A 20,852-nucleotide genomic window follows, 5' to 3' on the forward strand; every position below is an offset into this window, starting at 1 on the left:
ACTCCTCAGAGGACTTCTGAAATGTTAATAAACTCTCAGGATATACCAGCTTGTGTGTATGAGTTGTTCAGTCATGTCTGACTCTTTGTAACCCTATGGGCCTTAGCCCACCAGGCTCCTCTGTCCATGGAATTTTCCAGACAAGAATACTGGAGTGGGTAGCCATTCCCTTCTCCAGGGAATCTTCCTGACCCAGGGTTTGAACCCAGATCTCCTGCTTGCAGGCAGAGTCTTTGCCATCTGAGCCACCAGGGAAGCCCAGCTTAGTGGATTCCAAATTCCAGACTTACTCCAATTAAAGATTTGCTGATAAAGCAAATAAAGTATTTTATTTGCTGCATATCCTCTCTATTGGCCCAGAGCAATAAAAGCTCACTGAAATTCCCATCTTCTCCCTTTATCCAACAAATATTTATTGAGTGAACGCTATGTACCAGGTCCTAAAGCCACATTGTAATTTTTAGAGAGTCAAGTTGATGATAGGGTGCAGTTACGGATCCAGAAATATTTTGGCTAATGGCTAGTGGCCTCTCTGAGAATCAGAGCCCTCATCCAAGCTCACTTTATTCGGCAGACCTCTCCAGGAGGCATTGTGGAGCACTCCCTGCTGAACCCCTGCCATGGGGCCCAGTACACCAGATACTGGTTCTGAACACAACTTACTGAAGGGATTAACGTGGTGAGGAACATCCTGAGCAGATACCTAAGTGGCCGAGATGGTGTAATTAGAGAAGAGGCTTCCTCTGCAGGGGAACTGAGGGATTGGAGAACGTGAATACTTGAGGCTGATTTTTCGAGCCAATGATGATAGATGTTTTAAGGAAGTTGCTGGATTTTTTTTCTTTTAGAAAGATATACTGAGCCTCTGTTATGGGTTAAAAAGTGGGGCTAGATAGCACTGAGTTAAATAGTAGTGGAGTTCACAGCCCCATTGACAAGACTGACAAGGAGTCAGGGGGTCATAGCGAGTGTAGTGAACGCAGTGGGGACACAGGGCGCGCCAGGAACAAGCAGGGGGATTACTTAATCTAGTTTGGGAGTGGGGTCACTTGAATGTTGCCTTTGTTGCTACTCCTGCGATCAAGCACTGTCTAGGCATCCAGATAAACCCTGAGAGGGCCATTCACAGCCTTCTATTCTTAGAGTCACTGGGTCAACTATTTTCAAGTCCAAGACACAGTTTCCGGGCCATGTACCTCTTGTGTATAATCTGAGGCCTTAGGGATCATTCTGTCCATACCTTTAAAGCAAAGAAAACATTTCTAGAAGTTGGTCCAACTGAAGAATTAAGCTTATCATTCAATGAGCAGACATTTAGGCACTTATTTTGCATCAGGAGTCTTGAACTCTCATGCACTGAGAGCCTACATCCCCTCACACCTCGCCCCTCTCACCACCCTGTGTTTTCTCTTAACTCTCTGTCTTTCTCTTCTCACTCCACACAAAGATTCAAACTCCTCAAATTGGTACTAATTTTATAGATAAAGAAATGAATTTAGAGAGATTAAGAAACTTGCTGAAGACCACTCAGTTAGAAAATAGTAGGGTCAAAAATAGATCTTATTTTGAAAGTCTTGTGCTTTCTACCACACCGTACTGCCGCAGAACCTGACTAAAAAGTACTGATTGCTTGCTTTCCATCTCTCTCTCTCTTTTTTTTTTTTTTTTGGACCAAATCGCAGGTATTGGGTCTCAAGGTCCAAATTCCTCTTTCGTGATCTTTATACCATAGTTCACAGATATCTCAGTCAAAAGAGTTGTTCTGTTCTCTGAAGATTAAAAAAAAAAAACAACCCACAATGGATACGTGGGCCTCCTGAGGAGATCTCCCTGAAGTCCAGTCTCTCAGAGGCGAATGGTGGTCTGCGTGGATACCCTTCTGTTTCCCACTCTTTGCTGTTTGGATTGTGTGCACTGGGAGAAAGAGTGGAAAGAACACTGGGCTGAGTTGGGTGATGGGGCTTCCAGTCAGCAGGCTTTAATCTTGCAGTCAATTTCAACTTTGAGTCTCAGTTTTCTCACTTGTAAAATGATGAAAAGCTCTTTTGGTTCTAAAACTCTAATTGGAGTTCCCACGGGGCTGGAGAGAGGGAGGTTGTGTGTGTGGTTCTGTGTGATTGTGTATGCCTGTGTGTGGTAGGGTGCGAGGGACTGCCTTTGCTAATGAATTTGCACTCCCAGGAGGAGGAACCTTAGCTATTGGGTTTGGCAAACAGAGAGGGGCCCCTGGTCTTAGGATGGCACAGGCTAGAGTGTTTTGGCTTCCATTTTTTACCTTCAGTTCCACTTTTCCTTGTGGATTTCAATTTAAACTAATTATTGACAGAAGTATTACGTATTATATAAATGTATAATTTATGTTACATTTAAAATTATATAAATTGTCACTATTTTTATATTTATAATTTATACTAATATATTTATTGTAATCTGATGAGGTCACATGAAACTATAGAAGATGTAAAAAGTTACAGGTATCTTCTTTATCTTGAAATATGAAGGTGAAGGGCTTCTTCAGAATCTAATTTGTACCTCTTATTAATTAGAAGTGGTTCATCTCTACTATCACTAGTGGGGATTATGCTCTCTTTAGCTTTAAATTAAAGCTAAAGCATAAAGTTAATGACAAGTCAAATCCAAACATATCCACAACTACATGTTTCAAATTGCTTATTTCTTTAGCAGCAAGAAGGAGTCTCATTTCCTATCTACCATTTTTGGTTTGTAATTGGGAGAGAGCATGAAATATTAACTGGTCAACGGTGTATAATGTGGTACTTATTGTCTTTTGCAAGCTTTCTAAAAATGATATAAAGATAATGCCATTAATTGTTCATAAAATGGGAGCTGCAATTATATCATCTCATGATCTGAGCCCAGCTACCCAAAATTTGATTAATGCTATTAAGCAAAGCACAGTGTAATTCCAAGTTTGCACAGGTTACTGAAGCATCTGTAGCTTCTTGATCCCACAAGGAAGTACTTGATTTGTTTTTGTAGCAGGGGTAAGGTGTTTTTAGCTACATTCTAGAAAAGAGGATGTAGGAGGGAGAGTCAAAGGAAATACTCATTTCACTCAAAGAAACTTTTCTAAGAAACTGAATCTCACCAGTCGGGCCAACTGAACCAAGAGAAGTAGCTGCACAGCAATAAATCCCACCTCCCACCCAGGACAATTGTAGATTATTAGTTGTTGAACCCAGCGGAGACTGTGCCTTCTGGTTGTTTTTCCCAGTCCCTGAGAAACTCAGCAAAAAGTCTGCCTGAACAGATATGCCTTGGACTCTGCCTTTGGCAGTCCATCAGAGAACGAGACTTCTAAGGGCCTTGTTGTAAGAATTTCTGCTGCAGATCACAGAGACTTATGTACTGGAAACTGATACCAGAAGCACCCCAGCTGGTCTTAACTCCCATGATGGAACAGAAGAGCAGAGGTGACTTTTTACATAACTGGGTCCTCATCCATTCTATTTTAAATTCCACCTGGATGCTACCAGTGTGGAACGGAGCGCAGGCTTGTGACCACTGGCTCTCAGGAGGGGGCGGGGAATGGCATTCTGGATGTCCTGCTGCCCTTTGGTGGCCTGAAAAGCCCGACTTGGAGCAGCAGAGGCGACACGAGTAATGAAACCAGGAGAAGGGCCTGGGGGTGGAGAAGGATGCTCTCTTGTCTTGCTTTTAAAATGTTCACAACTCTGAAAGTAAAAAAAAAAAAAAGTTTTTTTGTTTATTTGTCCTAGAAATTAAGATTGAAGAAACCTCATTAAGTGTTTATTAGAAAGTGGCTTATCTCTAGTGATATTTTGTACTGGTTATGCAATCTTTTGGAGCGAGGGAATAAAAGTAAAATACGATCCTTGACAAACAGGACTGGTCACTATTTGTCAAAACTGAAATCCGTGGAGAACGTTAAATCTCTCCACACCCCTTTTCATTTTTTTTTTCTGAATTCTGCAAAACAAAGCAACTCAATTAATGAATTGTTATTGACTTTAATAAGTTATCATGAAAACTACTTCAGAAAATCTGGACTTTGATTTTTTTTTAAGGAGTACTGTTTATGGAGAGATCACTGGGCTGGCTATAATGGAAAAAACAAATTTTCTCTCTTTTTTCCTTTCTTTTTTACTAAAATAGAGCCATCTCACACTTTAAGGGAAAAAACTTCAAGGGAAAAGTAGTTTTAGAAAGAATTGACGGTGTCTGTCTTATTCCAACTGTTGGTCTGCATAATTTAATTGTTGTGATGTAATAAATATCCTGCTGTCAACAAAACGCCAGCCAAAAATCAATTAATGCTGAAACTGTATGTTGGAGGCTGTTCCTACGTTTAACCATTAGGTACCGTCTTCATTATGGTGGGCAGCGTGTGGAAGTGGGTTTGTTAAGTCTGGTCAATTGACAATTATCATTCTGTGTTTACTCTTCTTCACCCAGTGGTGAATCACATTTAAATTTAGCTTTTATTTGTTCACTTTCCGACTGAAACCTTTATGACTTCTTATTTACTCCTACCTAAATTTTAAACCCTTTGGTTAGACTTCTAAAAATCCTTCACTCGGGATTTGTCTTTAGCTGTCATTTTTTATTCAAGTCACTGTATTTCCTCATGCTTATTCCCTCTAGGCAGCCCAGCTTGTTTCTTCCCTTTTCCACAAGCAGAGTCTGCACGTTTCTATTCCCACTTCTTGAGAAACACTCCCTCTCCATGCCTAGAATTTTTTCCCTTTCCTTTTTACTTCCCCAAGCCCACCTACCCATTCTTTATGTCACATTTCTTCAGGAAGCCTTCCACAGTTCACCATATTAAAGCCTCTCTGTCTTCTACTTCACCCGAGGTAGCTACTAGAAAATGTATCGTTTAATTTACTTCTGCTTTCTGAGGGTTTAACGTGCCTTTATTGTAAGTCACCAATAGATTATAAACCTCTTCAAATCAAAGAATACAAGGGTTTGTTTTTGCAGCCCTCTCAATGCCTACAACCAGGCAAATGTGTAGTAGATACTCGATATTGGTTGTGTGGTGGTTGTTTTAATAGATAAAGCATCTTTTTTAATTCTGGAATAAGTGAAGCATAAAGTCGAAAACTGTCAGCTTTGACATTGTCTACTAATTTGCCACTTTTCGATTGGAGATTCACCATGACTTGTACCTAGGACGTTGCATTAATGCAGGCCACGTGGTTTGCACAGTTTCCAAGGGGACCACCAGGTTGCTAGGTCTAGAGTATTCACAGCTTTGGTTTCTGCTAGTGTTAAAATCAGTAAATAAACGGATACTCTTAAATCTTTCTGACAAATCTGTAGCCCTGCCACATGCTCTTTCCAGGTATGTCTGTTGAGCTCTGCTAATAACTCCGACTTTTACCGGAGCTGTCTCCAGAGACAGCTTTTATTCCAGTAGGCAAGTGCTCAGAGCCCAGGAGATTTACAAGCGTTCAGAGACATAAACACGGATGGCGGAGAAGGTGCGAGGTGTGTTCCAACTGCAGCCGTCTCACCTTCTGTTAGTGATTACGGGAAGAGGCATCAATACAAAAACAGCCGGTTCGAGGGCTCTCAAGTTCGCAATCTGATGAAGTCTTCTGGTGCCAGACCAACTTCTGGGGTTGTCACATGGCTTAGGGAAGCAGCTTCCAAAATGTGCTGAAAACCACAATATTGATATGCTGGGCCACATGCCAGAACAGAGCCTGAGTCCAGCCGACTGGGTAAAGGATTCCAGTTGCTACTTTAGCACCAGCGTATTGTCGGCAATCCCCAGGGCACACTCATGAAACCAGCACCAAACACAGTGGAGCCACTTTTTAATGCTGTTTTGGGGAGAGAGCTAATATTTGCCTTATAGGTTAACTGAGTTATGGCAGGCTTCGGCAGAGCAGAGTTTTCCTGCAGGAACTGATTTGGCCTTCAGCGTATCTTAATCTTAGAGTGATTGTTGGCAGTCCAGGGTGGGGTTCAGCTCTGGAATCTTCCCCTTTGCTACTTCCCTCCTCTCCCTGCCCCAGGGGTTCTGATGAATAAAGCATGCACACAGAGAACTGAACCAGTTTGGGCAAAGTATCAGGTTTATTAGTCGAGCTTTGATTATGCAAAGCGAAGTTTTCTATTCCTTCCCCCTGAATTGAAGATAGCAAGACAGAGCCAATAGATCCACCCAGTCTCACGCTGAGAAACTGGGCCTGAGAGAGGAGGCTGGCAGGAGGCCACGGGAAGTGGAGAGGTCAGCTCACTCTCCCGAAGCATGTCCACCAGGCCTATGAAGACAGCACATGGGGCCATCTTGCTTTGGAGGTACCCCAGTGCTATCAGGGACCAACTGACTGGCCACTCTTTCTCTGCAGGGGAAGAGTAACCATGAGATAGGAAATAAGGTACAGATTTCCTCATCATGGAAGAAAGAAATGAGAGTACAGATACTTAAAGGATGCTCTCACTTCCTGGGGCAGAGAGAGCAAGATAATCAGCTCTCTATCTACTGATAATCAGCGGATAATCAGGCTGCTGCCTCCTGTAAAATGTAGCATTGCAAGCCCTCAAGATAGATGGGCAGGCAGCTGAAGAACCCCCATGGGAGCTATGGGCAGGAGAACTACGACATAAGGGCTATGGACTGTATTCTGAGAAAAGGCAAGCTACGCAGTGATGATTAGCACCGGTGTAGGGAGCTGGGAGTCACGGGCACAACAATGCTTATTGCAGCACTAGCCCTTGGAAGACAGTCTTGATTGTACCGACGAACCCAGAGGAACAGATGGATGAATTCACCAGAAAGCATAGTGTCCCTGAATAAGGCCATCCTCTTCCACTTATTTAACCTCAGAGCACATTATTTGGTTTATTTTTTGGCTTGTGGTTTCCTTTGGTAACTGTAAAATTAATTCATGGTCCCTCACAGGTTGTCATCGTCTCAGGGAAGTGGCCTAGAAACATGTTGGGTGGTCTAGAGTAATCAATACAAAGTTAGAAAGGTAGACGAGGAGAAGTCACGAAATAGGTCATTAACAGAAGGCTTAACATAAGAGGATAAATTTGAAAACTATATGGTCATATGGATGTAGATGGATGTTCATTAAAATGCTGAAGAAATATTTTGATTAATTTCATACGCACAATTGTTTGTTGATAAGTTGCATACAATTTTAGACCAGACAAAACACATTAGAGCTGCTTATGATTGCATATAAAGAAATAAGCTATATTTTTTCAGGATAATTTAAGTCATTTGATAACACATAACACAGGGTTATTTTTGTTAAAATTGTTTGCTTTAGGGTGTGTCTTGACTTGGCATTCCAAAGCAAAAGAAAGGAATTGAAAGTCATAAATATATTTCACAGCTAGAGAAAACAGAAGAACCACTTAGAAAGATTAAGGTCACACAGCATTGTTTACCTTTCTGACTGAGTTCTATTTAGTAGCCTCTTGGACTCTTTCTTTCTTATAATATTTCTGTGCTTTTCCCCCTCATATTTAAACTATATCTACCATTCTGTAATCTAATCAAAATAGTACAACAGAAAATCAAGGGAACTTTGCAAGACGACTTAAATAAAATCATCCTTCTACTAAAATTCTCACAATACTACAGGTTTTTAAAAATTATATATATGACATAATTAAACAATTATCTAAGTCCTATAACAAACAAAAAAAAAAACCCAGCAGTGTCCTACTTCCCCATTTGCCATATATCATTCCATAAGAATAATAACTTTCAGCTCTTTTAGCTGAATTCTTTTGGTATTTTGCTCTAACTCGTTAAGTATCATCCTTGTACTGTTACTTCTTAATTTTGAAAATTTTAGGCATTGTCTGTAACTTTCCCCTGTGGAAGCTGCGGTTTTGCTCTGTTTCCCCAGCCCTACTCCCTCATATGTATTTTTGTAGCCTTTATATTCCCAATAGAGATGTCAAAAAATTGTGGTTAGATCAGCAGTCAGTTTTTATATTATTGTGACACATAATGTTATTGATGCTAAGCTATGTAGCATACCATGATTATTTCCTTCCTTTTCCTTACTTGCCTTTTCTCCCTATTTTCCTGTTTTGCTTTTGGTTTTTTAATTTGTTTTTTGGCCATGTCTTGCTCTTGTGGGATCTTAGTCCCTTGACAAGGGATCTAACTCTCATCCCCTATAGTGAAAGCCCCTAGTCTTAAACCTCGATCACCGAGGAAAACCCCTTATTTTCCTGGCTTCTATGTGCTTATCACAAATCTAACCCCAAGCCTCCCGATTTTCTAAATTTCCTCAAATGAGTCAGTGCATGTGTGTGCTTGCTAAGTCCCTTCAATCATGTCTGACTCTTTGGAACCCTATGGAATGTGGCCCATCAGCCTCCTCTTTCCATGGGTTCTCCAGGCAAGAATACAGGAGAGAGTTGCCATGCCCTCCTCCAGGGCATCTTCTTGACCCAGGGATCGAACCTGAATTGCCTGTGGCTTCTGCACTGGGGGCAGATTCTTTACCACTGAGCCACCAGAGCAGCCCAGATGAATCAGAAGTTTCATCAGTTTTATCTTTTTGACGGTGCATCCCCATGTCCTGTGACCCGTCCCCACCTGGAATGGTTGCCTCCGCATCTGTGATCTGCTTCACCGTCATCCCAGAGATCACATTTTTCTTGTGTCTCTTTGTAGAAACCTCAGTTTCTGAATTTTATCTATTTCCCGTTATTGGTTTAGTTCTCTGTTCTAGGGGAGCACATACTCTTGTAGCTTCCCAAGAAAGAGTGAATGGGAGTTAAGCTAAGCTTTATGAGAACTTGCCTGTCTTAGAATAGCTGTTTCCTATTCTAGCAGTTTGACTAGTATTACATTCTAGGTTAGGGATAATTTCCTTTCAGAATTTTGAACACACTTCTCCATTGTTTTCTAGCTCCCATTTTTACTATCAAAATATCAGAATGTACTATAATTCCAGATCCTTTTGTATATGAATTAATTTTTTTCCTTTGATATCTTTTAAAATCTCTTTCTCTATGATATTTGGAAATTTCATGATAGAAAGTTAGAAAGGTAGATGAAGCTAGATGAAGGTGTCTTTTCACCTACTCTAGACTCTCAGTAGACCATCTCAATGTGAAAATTATGCCTTTATAGGAAAAACATTTTTAAATTGTTTCATTGATGATTTTCTCTCCTCTGTGTCCTTTCTCCTTTTTTAGAACTTTTATTTTGTGAGGGTTGGATCAACTTTCTGGTTCTATAAATTTTGTAACTACTGTGTTCTAATGTCATATCTTTTTTTCCCTCTAATTTCTATGAAAATTTCTCAGTTATATCATTTTTTGCTTCTATTGAATTTTTCATTTTTGCTAGTATACATGTGGATATGTGAATATGTGCACGTGTGTGTGATTTCCAAGAGATCTTCTTTACATTCTGTGCATATATTCATTTCAAAATTAATTAATACTCTGTGGTGATTTTAAGGGTGTGATATCTTCTTGCCATTTTTAGTATAGGTATTAGTTTCTTATTACTGCTGTAGAAATTCTCACAATTTTAGTGGCTTAAAAAAACATATATTTATTTGTGTTACAAGGGCTTTCCTGGTGGCTCAGTGGTAAAGAATCTGCTTGCCAGTGCAGGAGATGCAAGTTCCATCCCTGGATCAAGAAGATCCCCTGGAGGAGGAAATGGCAACCCACACCAGTATTCTTTACTGGGAAAATTCCATGGACAGAGGAGCCTTGCAGGCTACAGTCCATGGGGTCACAAAGAGTTGGACACAACTGAAGCGGCTGAGCACACGTTATGTTACAGTACTGGAGGTCAGATGTCTATAGGGTTGATCTGTGGGTCAGCAGGGCGGCACTCCTTCTGAAGGCTCAAGGGGAAAATCTCTTTCCTTGCCATTTCTAGCTTCTAGAGGCTGCCTGCATTCCTTGGCTGCTTCAAGCCACTCTGACCTCTGGTTCTATAACCTCTGACCTCCTTCACTGGCTGTGACCCTCCTGTCTCCCTCCCATAAGGACTTTGCTAATTATATTGAGATCATGTGGAAAACCTAGGAATATCTCTCCCTTTCAAGATTCTGACCTTAATTACACCTGCAAAATCTCTTTTGCCACGTAAGGTAACACATAAATACATCCTAAGACTCAGAACATGGTAGTGGGTTGAGTGGTGTCCCCTCCAAAAAATACCTCCACTGCCTCATACCCAGGACCTGTGAATATCATCTTATTTGGATTTTTCTGAATTATATTTCTTTGTAGACATAATTAAATTCAGAATCTTAAATGATATTGTCATGGGTAATCTGGATGGGCCCCAAACCCAATGACAAGAACCCTTATGAAAGATGGCAGAGGAGAAGACAAAGAGGAAAGGGAGGAGGCCGTGTGAAGACTGAGGAGGACCTTGGAGCAGTGCTACAGGGAATATTTGGAGCCACCAGAAGCTGGAGGAGGGGGACTTCCCTGGTGGTTCAGTGGTTAAGAATCCAAGTTCCAATGCAGGGCACACGGGTTCAGTCCCTGATTGGGAAACTAAGATCCCGTGTGCTTCAGGGCCACTAAGCCTGGGCACCACTATGAGAAAGAAGCAGATCTCATGTGCCACAGCTAAGACTCGATGCAGCCAAAAATAAGTAAATAAATACTAAAAAAAAAAAAAAAAAAAAAGAAGCTGGAGCCAAGGAAGTATTCTCCTCTAGAGCTTGCACTGGGACTCGAGCCCTACTGACATCATTTTTTCAGATTTCTGGTCTGCAAAACTGTGAGTGAATAAAATTCTGCTGTTTTTAAGGCACTCTGTGGTATTTTGTTATGAAAACTCTGAAAAACCAATACAGATGTGGACATATTTGGGGGGCCATTATTCTGTCTAACATAGTATATTAATGATATTATTTGCAATTTTCTTACCCCTGCTTATTGCTTTCTTCAGTTTGTTTTGTCTCTATCTGTCATTATAGAAGCTTGACTCAGATGTCTGGGGACCCTTGTTTTTGGCTCAGGATTACGAGGGGCGTATTTAGTCAGTTAGCTCTGAGCATATGGGTAGGACTTACTGATTTTGGATTTTATGTTAGGGTGATCTCAATGGATCATTTTAGTAGCAAATCTTTAATACCAGTATATTTGTCTTATCTCTTAGACTAGTCAGGTTCCCCCCAAAAGACTATCCCAGTCTCTTGTTTTGATGATATTGGCTAATGTTTTTCAGTCTAGCAGAGGGGAGGACTTGAGAGGTTCACTGTCTAAATATTGTGTGGGTTTGTTTGTTTCAATATGACTAGCCTTGTACAGAAAATCTAATATAGACCTCACTGAAATATCTTGGTAACTTAAAGGGTTAAGCTTCCACACTGGAAACACATGAATCAAAATAAAGGACAACTTTTATTATCAGGAAATGTAAGAAGTACAGTTAGCAAAGGAGTTACCATGGTTAGGTTTATTCTCAAAACAAGAAAATTCTCATGATTCTGAAGACTAAGCTAAGAAAAGGATTAGTCCTTTTCAAAAGTAAAAAATACGACATTTTTCTTTTTTGACTACAATTAGCCTCTCTCTGATTAACAGCATCTCTGTATTTTGTTAGCAATGCAGTTGCCTAATGGCTATAAAACCAAACACACATCTGGATAATTGAAAATGTCAGCTTCCAATTGGAGACGATGACCCATTGTTGCCTGTTTGTGGCACAGCCTCTAAGTTCCACTTGCTGAATTTGTGGTTAACTTTTAGACCATTTTGGCTGATTGATAATCGTGACAGCAAATGACATCCGCTACCACTTAGGTTTTCTAAACCCCCTCTTTCTTTCTCCCCTTAATTCATCTTGCTCCCATTCCTTCTTTTCCTTTATTCTCATATTCTCTTGCTCCCTCTTTTTAGTTTTTTTTCCTTCTTATAACCTGATGACCAAAACTGGCTTGCCTTGCCAAATGGTGTGCTAGCCAAAAAAACAAAACAAAACAACCCTGATCTTTCTGGAACTACAAGAATTGGTGGTTTAAGTGTTTGAATCCTGTTCCCCCAAGAAAAATTTGGCCAGTGGTCATCTTTCGGTACAACGTAGAAATAAACACTGCAAAGTCAAGCATACTCTTTTTAGGCTAACAGCTATGCTTTGTATTTGCAGCCAAGAGACAGAAGAATAGAAGTTTTTTGTAGTTTACCCTCAGGCCACTAAAATACCTTACCTTTTTGGAGACCAGATACAATGCGCATATTTAGTCAAATTTTAAAACTCCTTTAAAGTCCTTTACAACAGGGAACTTCAGCACTGTGTTCTTTAATCTGCCTTATTCACCAGTGACTATTCCCGTCTTAGAAGCTGAATGAACATGTGTTCTCATATAAGTGATCTGGAGGAGTTTGTGTAGAAACTCTGGGGGAGAGGACTACTGTCATTGTACACTTGACTAAGTAATTCATTTTCTCTCTGAAAAATGCACCTGCACAGAGCCACGAGCATGGATAAAACACTTAGGACACAGCTTACCAGATGAGACAAATTGGTCCTGGCAGTCTTTGAGATAGTTGGCATCATAGCCCCATTGCACTGATATCCAAATCCTCTAAGCAATAAAGGAGGAACATAAGCTTTTTATTTCCATCAACAGTTAAGCTGATGAGTGATCGTCTCCATTTAACAATGCTTTACATCTTTGGCAACCGTCTAAAAATGGCCTGCCTTTAGATGCTCAGGGCCTCCTGCTTAAAAATGCAGTGCAAACAAAAGCACAATCTTTCATTGCTTTATCATGTGAATGATCTGGAGGGGTTTGTTTGGAAGCTCTAGATGGCTGAGAGGACCGCTGTCATAATACTCATGACTAAGTAATTTTTAGTTTGCTTTGGGCAATGGAAACCTGCAAATGAAGAGCTAGAAGGGGAAAAAATGTGGGTCTTCTAACTAAGCTAAATTGATAACATGGGAAACAAAGGTAGGTAATGGGAATAGTCCAATCAGGCCATCTCTGAAATCTTCACCCCTCCAGGTGAAAAATTTGAATTCCTTTAACAGTTCCACAAAGGTACTATATTCCAAGTTTGCTGCTCAAGGATACATGAGTTGTTTCAGCTTTTAGAAGTGAACTTGGCATGACACTTGGGCACATTGGCAGCCAATGCCCCTTGCTTCTCAGGCACCTTTTTTTCTTTGAGGAATCTTCTTTGCCAGGGGGTTCCCCTCAAAATCATACCCCATTCCTTTATTTACTCAGTGCATTGAGTTTAGCCAGTTCCTGGGAGAAAAACTGTGTAAGTAAAATCACTCATACTTGAAGGGTCCAACAGCCCCAGTGTTCCAAGGATATTAACATCTTAAGAGACCCTGAAGGTTAATGTAAGTAATTTCACTAACTGAAAGGATTTCCAACAGAAGAATCTAGTAAAATAAGGAATTGTGGACGCAGTGGGGAGCCATCTGGTAACAAAGCAAGGAAGCTTTCCTTTTGCTCTAAATTCCGATCAACTGTGCAGAAGTAAGAGCATTATCTGCAGCCCTCTTTACACCTCCCATATGCATAGTTAAAAGGCATATATAATACCGCTCGCAAAACTAAATTGCTGAAGACTATATCTGCCATCCAGTTTTAGGAACAAATATGCAGACAAATCTTTTAGTTAATCCACTGTTGCAAAAAATTATGGAATTGATGAGTGTAAAAGATGCAAGTACCTATTTGAAACTCACCAGAAACAGATGTCTACCTATGCTTTTCAGTGACAATGTTATCCCTCTACGCATAGCACTTTCAATTCCATAATTAGATTCAGTTGCATTGTTAATGTACTGTTGACATTAACTTGTATCTCATATACACAAGACTGGGAATACACATATGTTAACTTGAAACAGCTGTTTGCAAAATTACTACAATATGGCCAATACTTCTTTTAACCATTATGTCCTTCCATTCAAACATGATTTGCATCTGTAAGCACTTATTATATATAAAATTAAAGGAAGATTTATGACATAAAATGATAACTTTTGATGCTACATTAATATTGCATTTGACAATAGCACGGTAGAAAAAGAAAGTTAATAGAAATCTTTCTACAGATCAGAAGCTGTGCCTCACTGGTATGCACGCCGGAAGGGGCATCTTCCCACATTCCCTAGGGTCTGGGTAGACAACTTTGGGTGGGACCATCTCTATAGTCTGTCTCTTGTCTCCTCTGTTCTTGGGAATGGCAGAATCTTTGAAATAGCTATGTGATGCTCCTCGCTTCTTCCAACAGCCCCATTTCTGGTTAGCTGATATCTGAAATTCCCCAGCTAAAAATGTCTGACTTTGTTCTCTCAAAACCTCAGTACCTTTGTGAGCGTTTGAGGTATTGGCCCTCATGTTTCATTGAACCTGGGCATGATTTCATCAGACCCTTTCCAGTTTTGATAAAGGCAGAGAAGCAACTGCTGAGATGAGCAATGCGAGGGGACAGCAAAGAGAAGGCAGGGGCACCTCTGTCTTGCACAGACTGCAGACCTTAAGGCCTGGCACCCAAGTATCAGCAGCTCCCCCCCCGAGTGCCTAACAGTGCCCCCCAGAGCCCAGGGGGACAGCTTCCATGTGTGGTTCACACCTACCTCAGCTACCTCTTCTGGGCCTTACCTTAGTCCAAGGGGTTCCATGGGAACAGACCAACAACTAGAAGGGGTTTAAAAAGCACTAACACTGTTTACTGGGCTTCCCAGGTGGCTCAGCAGTAAAGAATCCGCCTGCAATGCAGGAGACACAGGAGACATGGGTTTGATCCCTAGGTTGGGAATGGCAACCCACTCCAGTATTCTTGCCTGGAGAATCCCATGAACAGAGGAGCCTGGTGGGCTACAGTCCATGGGGTTGCTAAGAGTTGGACTTGAATGACTGACTAATACTTTCAACTTTGAATGCTATTTCTAACATAATGCTTTGTCAAAGCCTCTTGGACGAGTTCTATTTTGAGGACGATTTCTAACTCCCAAAAAATGGTAGAATTGGGTAGTGCATTTATTTTTTCATGTTAGAAAAATTCACTGAATGTCTTTTCTGTGCTAGGCAATTTATTTCTAAACTGAGAATGCAAAGATAAAAATACTAAATGAAAGAAGCCAGCTGCAAAAGAACACATATTGTATAACTCCATGTACAGGACATACTCAGGGCAGGTTGATCTATAGATACATAAAGCAGATGAGCAGTTGTCTAAGGCTGGGGTGGAGAAGAAAAAAGGGTGGAGAGTAATCCCTATATTTCTTTTTAGGGGGTCAAAAAATGTTCTAAGGTTAGATTATGGTGATGGTGCAAATAAGTAAATTCACTACAAACCATTGAATTGCACACTTGAAATGGACACATTTTATGGTATGTAAGCTGTATCTCAGGTTTCCTGGGCGGCACTAGTGGTAAAGAACCCACCTGCCAATGCAGGGGACTCTAGAGTAATGGGTTTGATACCTGGGTCTGAAGATCCCCTGGAGGAGGGCATGGCAACCCACTCCAGTATTCTTGCCTGGAGAATCCCATGGACAGAGGAGCCTGAGGGGCTACAGTCCATAGAGTCAGAGAGACTATGAGTCGCAGAGTCAGACATGACTGAAATTATTTAGTATGCACACATGAACACATTCAAACTATATCTCAATAAACAGTTAAAAGGAAATAGTAAATAAGCGCAACAAACAAGCAAAAAACACAGTTCCTTCCTTGTGGAGTTGATATTCCAGTGGGTACAAATTATTAAACAAAGAAAGATAAGTGTTGAGATGGGGTGGGGTGTGAAGCCAAGAGCTCTGGGAAGCACAAAGAAAGGCCCCTTTGACTAGTATTTGGGGAATCAGAAGAGGATTTCTAGAGGAGATGACATCTCAGCTGAGAGGCAGTAGCCAGAGAAAGGAGGATGAGAGAGATATATATGCTGAGCTCCGACTCTGTGTTAGGAATTACTTGATAGAAACATGCTGCTGCTGCTAAGTCACATCAGTCATGTCCGCTCTGTACATGAGGAAGAGTTAATCCCAGGCCTTGAGAAGCTCAGGTTAGTAGATAGTTATTATATAATGTGGTAGTGCAATGACAGAGTTGGAATATAGGGGCTGCGGAAGTAACAAAAAGGGGGAAAAATCCACTTGAGGGAGACAGTTCCATTTTGACCTAATAAGCTGTAGAACTGTGATCTTCCAAGTGCCTCTTATGCAACCTGACCTCACCCCAGCTTGCTCCTGCTCAGTTACTTAGTTCTGTCAAACTCTGTGCAACCCTATGGACTATAGCCCTCCAGGCTCCTCTGTCTATGGGATTTTTCAGGCAAGAATACTGGAGTGGGTTGCCATTTCTGCCTCCAGGGGATCTTCCCAACCCAGGGAGTTCGAACTCACATCTCCTGTCTCCTTCATTGCAAGCCAGTCATCGGTGAAGACCCAGGATTCAGTTAAGCCATCTGCTCCCTCCCCATCTATGTCTACCTTTACCCATGGGAAAGACCTTCGAGATCAGAGCAGCTTAGGGAAGACATGAGATGGAGAGTAGGGAGGAGGTGAGAGATAGGGCACATCAAGGCATCCCTGACAAAGAGTAATTCCCCTCAGGGAGCCCTAGTGATTCGTTTTTATTCTCAACAGAGCTTGGAGCTGCCCAGTTCTCTTTCTTTATCCAAACTCACTTTATCATCTTAGTGGAGTCCAAGCTTTGCAAGCATCTTCTCCTGCTGATTATTTCTGGCAGTTTGGTCACTTGTCACTTCCCGAGACATCTGCCAGAAACCACCTCTCGCATGTCCCTCGGGGCTCTGCTTGGCAGACGCCTCCAGCCACATTCCCCACGTGTCTGGACGAGCACCTGCCTGAGGCCTCCAGAGATGGAGAACCTACTATTCTAAAGGTTTTCTACAGTGTATAAATCAAAAATAAGAGGAAAGTTTTAAAGAAATGAATACAATGTTTATTTGATATTTGGTACCTCTCAGCTATCTATTTAATTTTGTGTGCAGGTGTATGCACACAAAGACACCTATATTTGCACACATATGTGTATTTTTTTTTCCAGTATGAACTTTTGTTTAAAATAATCCAGAATTCCTGTTTCTGAATCCCTTACTTGACGCACATGCTCTGCCCAGACACAAACCAGAGAAGGCTTGATTTTGGCCTCCACGTTTGTGCTTTCATGTCTGCAGACACAGGATATCAAGTCCACGCTCAATGGTAAAGGGAAGGCATGTATTTTCACTGTGATTAATAACAGTTTACTGAAGACCCTGCCCAGGGAGGCTTCCACTGGAAGAGAAATCGACTTTCAGCAACTCAGTACTTCAAAGGCTCATGACGACCCCAGGTAACAGAAAAACACCGCTTAGGCCAATTACTCACTTGAGACTGCCCATCCTTCTGGGAAGTGGAAACTTGAGATACAATGTCTGTATCACTTCATCTCAGAATACATAAATAATTCATGGAAGATTTCCATTTATTGATAGAGTAGGTGGCCAAGAGCGTTCTGGTTGTTTACCAATAACATGGCCCCGGAAACTCCATCCTATTGAAACGATTCCTGTTCTTGGCAGGAGTAATGGTGCTAAGGTTGTATCCACACCCTTTTAAAAACATGCCATTGATTCTGCATAACTAATGTGAACATTGAAATGGGGACTCTTTAGAGACATGTATGGACAGAGACCAGGTTCTCCCCAGGGGGTATGCACATGTAGTGGAAACTGGTGAACCCAAATCTGTGTCATCTGATGACTAAACTCATTTTAGGCTACAAAGGCATTGTTTCAATCCCTTCTGTGTGATTCTTAATTCAGACCAAATTTATCTTATAAGTAGAAGAAGTAGCTGCAAATAATTTCATGCCTTGCCAATGACATGGGCACTGATTTTTAACAAAAGGCTCATAAACTCTTTTTATGATACTGTAAAACTGGTGTGCTCATGCCCATTAAAACATAAGCTTTATGTTACATGTAATTAAGGTGAGGAGGAGAGAGTAAAAGTGTAAGTTTTAAAATGTATCTTGTATTACGTATTAAATTCATTCATAAAATACCGCACACATTCCATTTCAAAGGCAAAGCTAAGGATAAACAGTAGAGTGAACGATCCCATAGGTGAAAAAAAAGAAATGAATTGAAAAATGGATTGCTATTTCAAGTTCTCCAGAGGTTATACTATACTGGTGGTTAGAGGTCACTTTCTATTTTTTCTGATTGTAAATAAGAAGATATCATTAAAGGCACATTCAGTTGCTATTTGGTCAGTCTAAGTTATAATTTTTGGTCCAATAAAATTTGAAAATTATTATTTATTTTTTCCTGAGGAATGAAACCCTCCAAGTGACTTGTGTATTAAGAAGATGTTTGAAGAGATGTCCAGGGTCTGTCAAAGACAGCTGGAGAGGGTGTTCATAATTTTTATCCATCCCAGAAGCCATTGTGGGAAGAGGCTCTCCTCTCTATGTAGTCCCCTTTTCTGACCAACTCTCATGATGATGGATCTAATGCATAAACATAAGCCATACTGGTTTCAATGTTGGCATTTTATACCATCCTCTCATCTCCACACATTGATTGCAAAGGGACGTCAAGAGTTTTGAATCTCAAACCTTCAGCTGTTAATGTTAGAAAATCTACAGGAGGCCAAACAACCTCTTATACTGAAATGAAGATTAGTGTTAACAACATATGCCCATTTTATGTTCATGTTAAATTTTTTTTCTAATATTTGAATTAATAATTTAATTTTAAGAGCAGACAAATTATAAGCCAAATAAAAAATTAAATTATAGACTGTAAGTAAAATAAAAATGTTGACCCCGATGCCATAGACTAAGATTTTAATCTATAGATTTTGAACAGATTTTATTATTTAAAAAGATGGAAGTACAATTGAATAAAATATGTAAATAAATCACATACAATCACCATTAAATCACTTAAACGAGCATTAAGAGCTGCATCAAATTGATGTATTTCACCAGCCAACCATAAAAGAAGGAAAATCACTATGAAGCTGTTGAAAATCAGTTGAATCCATTTGATACTTATGACACCATGTTGTTTCTGAATCCTGAGGTCCCTATGGTCAACTGTAATCACTTTGCTTTTTAAAAAATCTAAACATTTTAATGATTTTTATAGGAATACTTTTCCATGTAATAAAATAATAAGAACCTACACAAACATTTCTTATGAAAATAACTTGATTAGATATATTAAATGTCTCCTCATAACCTAATCTAAAATGCAGTTTTCCCCCAGATATGTTACACAAACAGTTGGAAAAAGGACTTTTGAAAAAAACTAAGTGAAAACAGTTCTTTGCAGAGAGTGCTATGGACTTGGGAGAAAATACCAGTCAGCATAAATCAAATTCAAAACCTGATATACCTAAATATGATGATCCTTTTATAGTGTTTTTTCTAATCATGGCTGCTTTCATTTTGCTCCTACCATTAGCTGGGTTTAAGTAATTATCTTTATTTACACTGCAGAGAGACTTACAAATTGTAAATACCCTCCATAAGTTTTAAGAATTTGTATTTTGATTGTGTATTGAGTGTGTTAAAGCATAGTGGTCCAACATTTAATAGAGCTATAAAACAAATTCTTTATATATCAATAAACATAAAGAAAACAAATGGAGCATGATTTTTAGGAGAGGACTGTATGGTCTGAATCAGTTAGAAAAAAAAATAAGTTCTACAGCTCCCTACACCAAGTGACTGAACCGTGAAAGAAATATGGAAGTTGATAATAGCAGTTACTCCAGCAATAAAAACATGATAAAAGGCTCTTTGACAGTACGAAGGCCTGGAAGCTGTGCCAAATACAAAATCTAGTTTGTAGGGGCTGGCAGTATCCTGCTGCCTTTAGTAGGTCTTTGGGGTTTCCGACAGCTTTTGGTCCATCTCTGTAAGTTGAAGTGATCTATCAAAATGCCTTAGTTTTGAAGAGTAGTCAAAATCATTTGAGCTTTAAATACATATTTTAAAACAACACTGCAGCAGTATTGGCAGAGCAGTTACTCCTTGCTTTGGTCAAAATGGCAGAATCTGCTGTAGTGGAATACCACTTTGTACTTGGATACGTGTTTTTGAAGTTATCAGCCCATATGAGCTCACTCAAAATCTTGTTTGCTCATTTTAAGTATGATAATTCTAGTTACTGATTTCGATGACACTTTGGTCTTTTTTATAAGATGAAAATACACAGAGAAAACTTTAGATACTGCTGAGTCTTTCAGTATTTTCTCAAACTAAGGAGCTCATAAAATAATATTTAGTAAGATCCTCGCCCTGATCATCTCTCTACGTTCTGAACTTATTGCTGTATTAGATACCAGCCACTCCCCTTCACCCTCTCCCACCATGCCAAAGCATTGTGGCTTTGAAATAACTCTTACTAAGTTACATAATTTTTGACCAGTTTCTGTTATTTCTTTTTGGAATCATTCAGTGAGATGAAACTAAAAAAAAGAAAGTTCAGGTGCAGAACAGCATTATTTTTTTCTCCATAAACATTACCAGAATGGTTTCCATCTCAAAAATTGGTGATTTTATCCAAAGCTTTCTAAGTGGGAACAGTTCTGTAGGGCAGACTGCAGCACAGAGGCACCTACTTGAAGAGGATTAAATGATCCAATGTAAAGCTGGTGGTGAACCTTCTTGTTTGCACATCCCTAGGGGATCCTCTTTGCTTACTTGGATGGCTGGCAAATAGTGTACTGTGCCTTTAAACACACACACACACACACACACACACACACACACACACACACACATAATCAACAAGGATGCTTGGGAATGCTAATGCAGTTATTCTTGACTTTTAATATTGTAAATGTTTTCTTTAGATTGGATACCAATCAATTCTTGCCAAAAATAATTCACTTAGGTTTAACTTTTACA

Source organism: Bos indicus x Bos taurus, chromosome 4, assembly GCF_003369695.1.
Source record: "Bos indicus x Bos taurus breed Angus x Brahman F1 hybrid chromosome 4, Bos_hybrid_MaternalHap_v2.0, whole genome shotgun sequence".
Classification (NCBI taxonomy): Eukaryota; Metazoa; Chordata; class Mammalia; order Artiodactyla; family Bovidae; genus Bos; species Bos indicus x Bos taurus.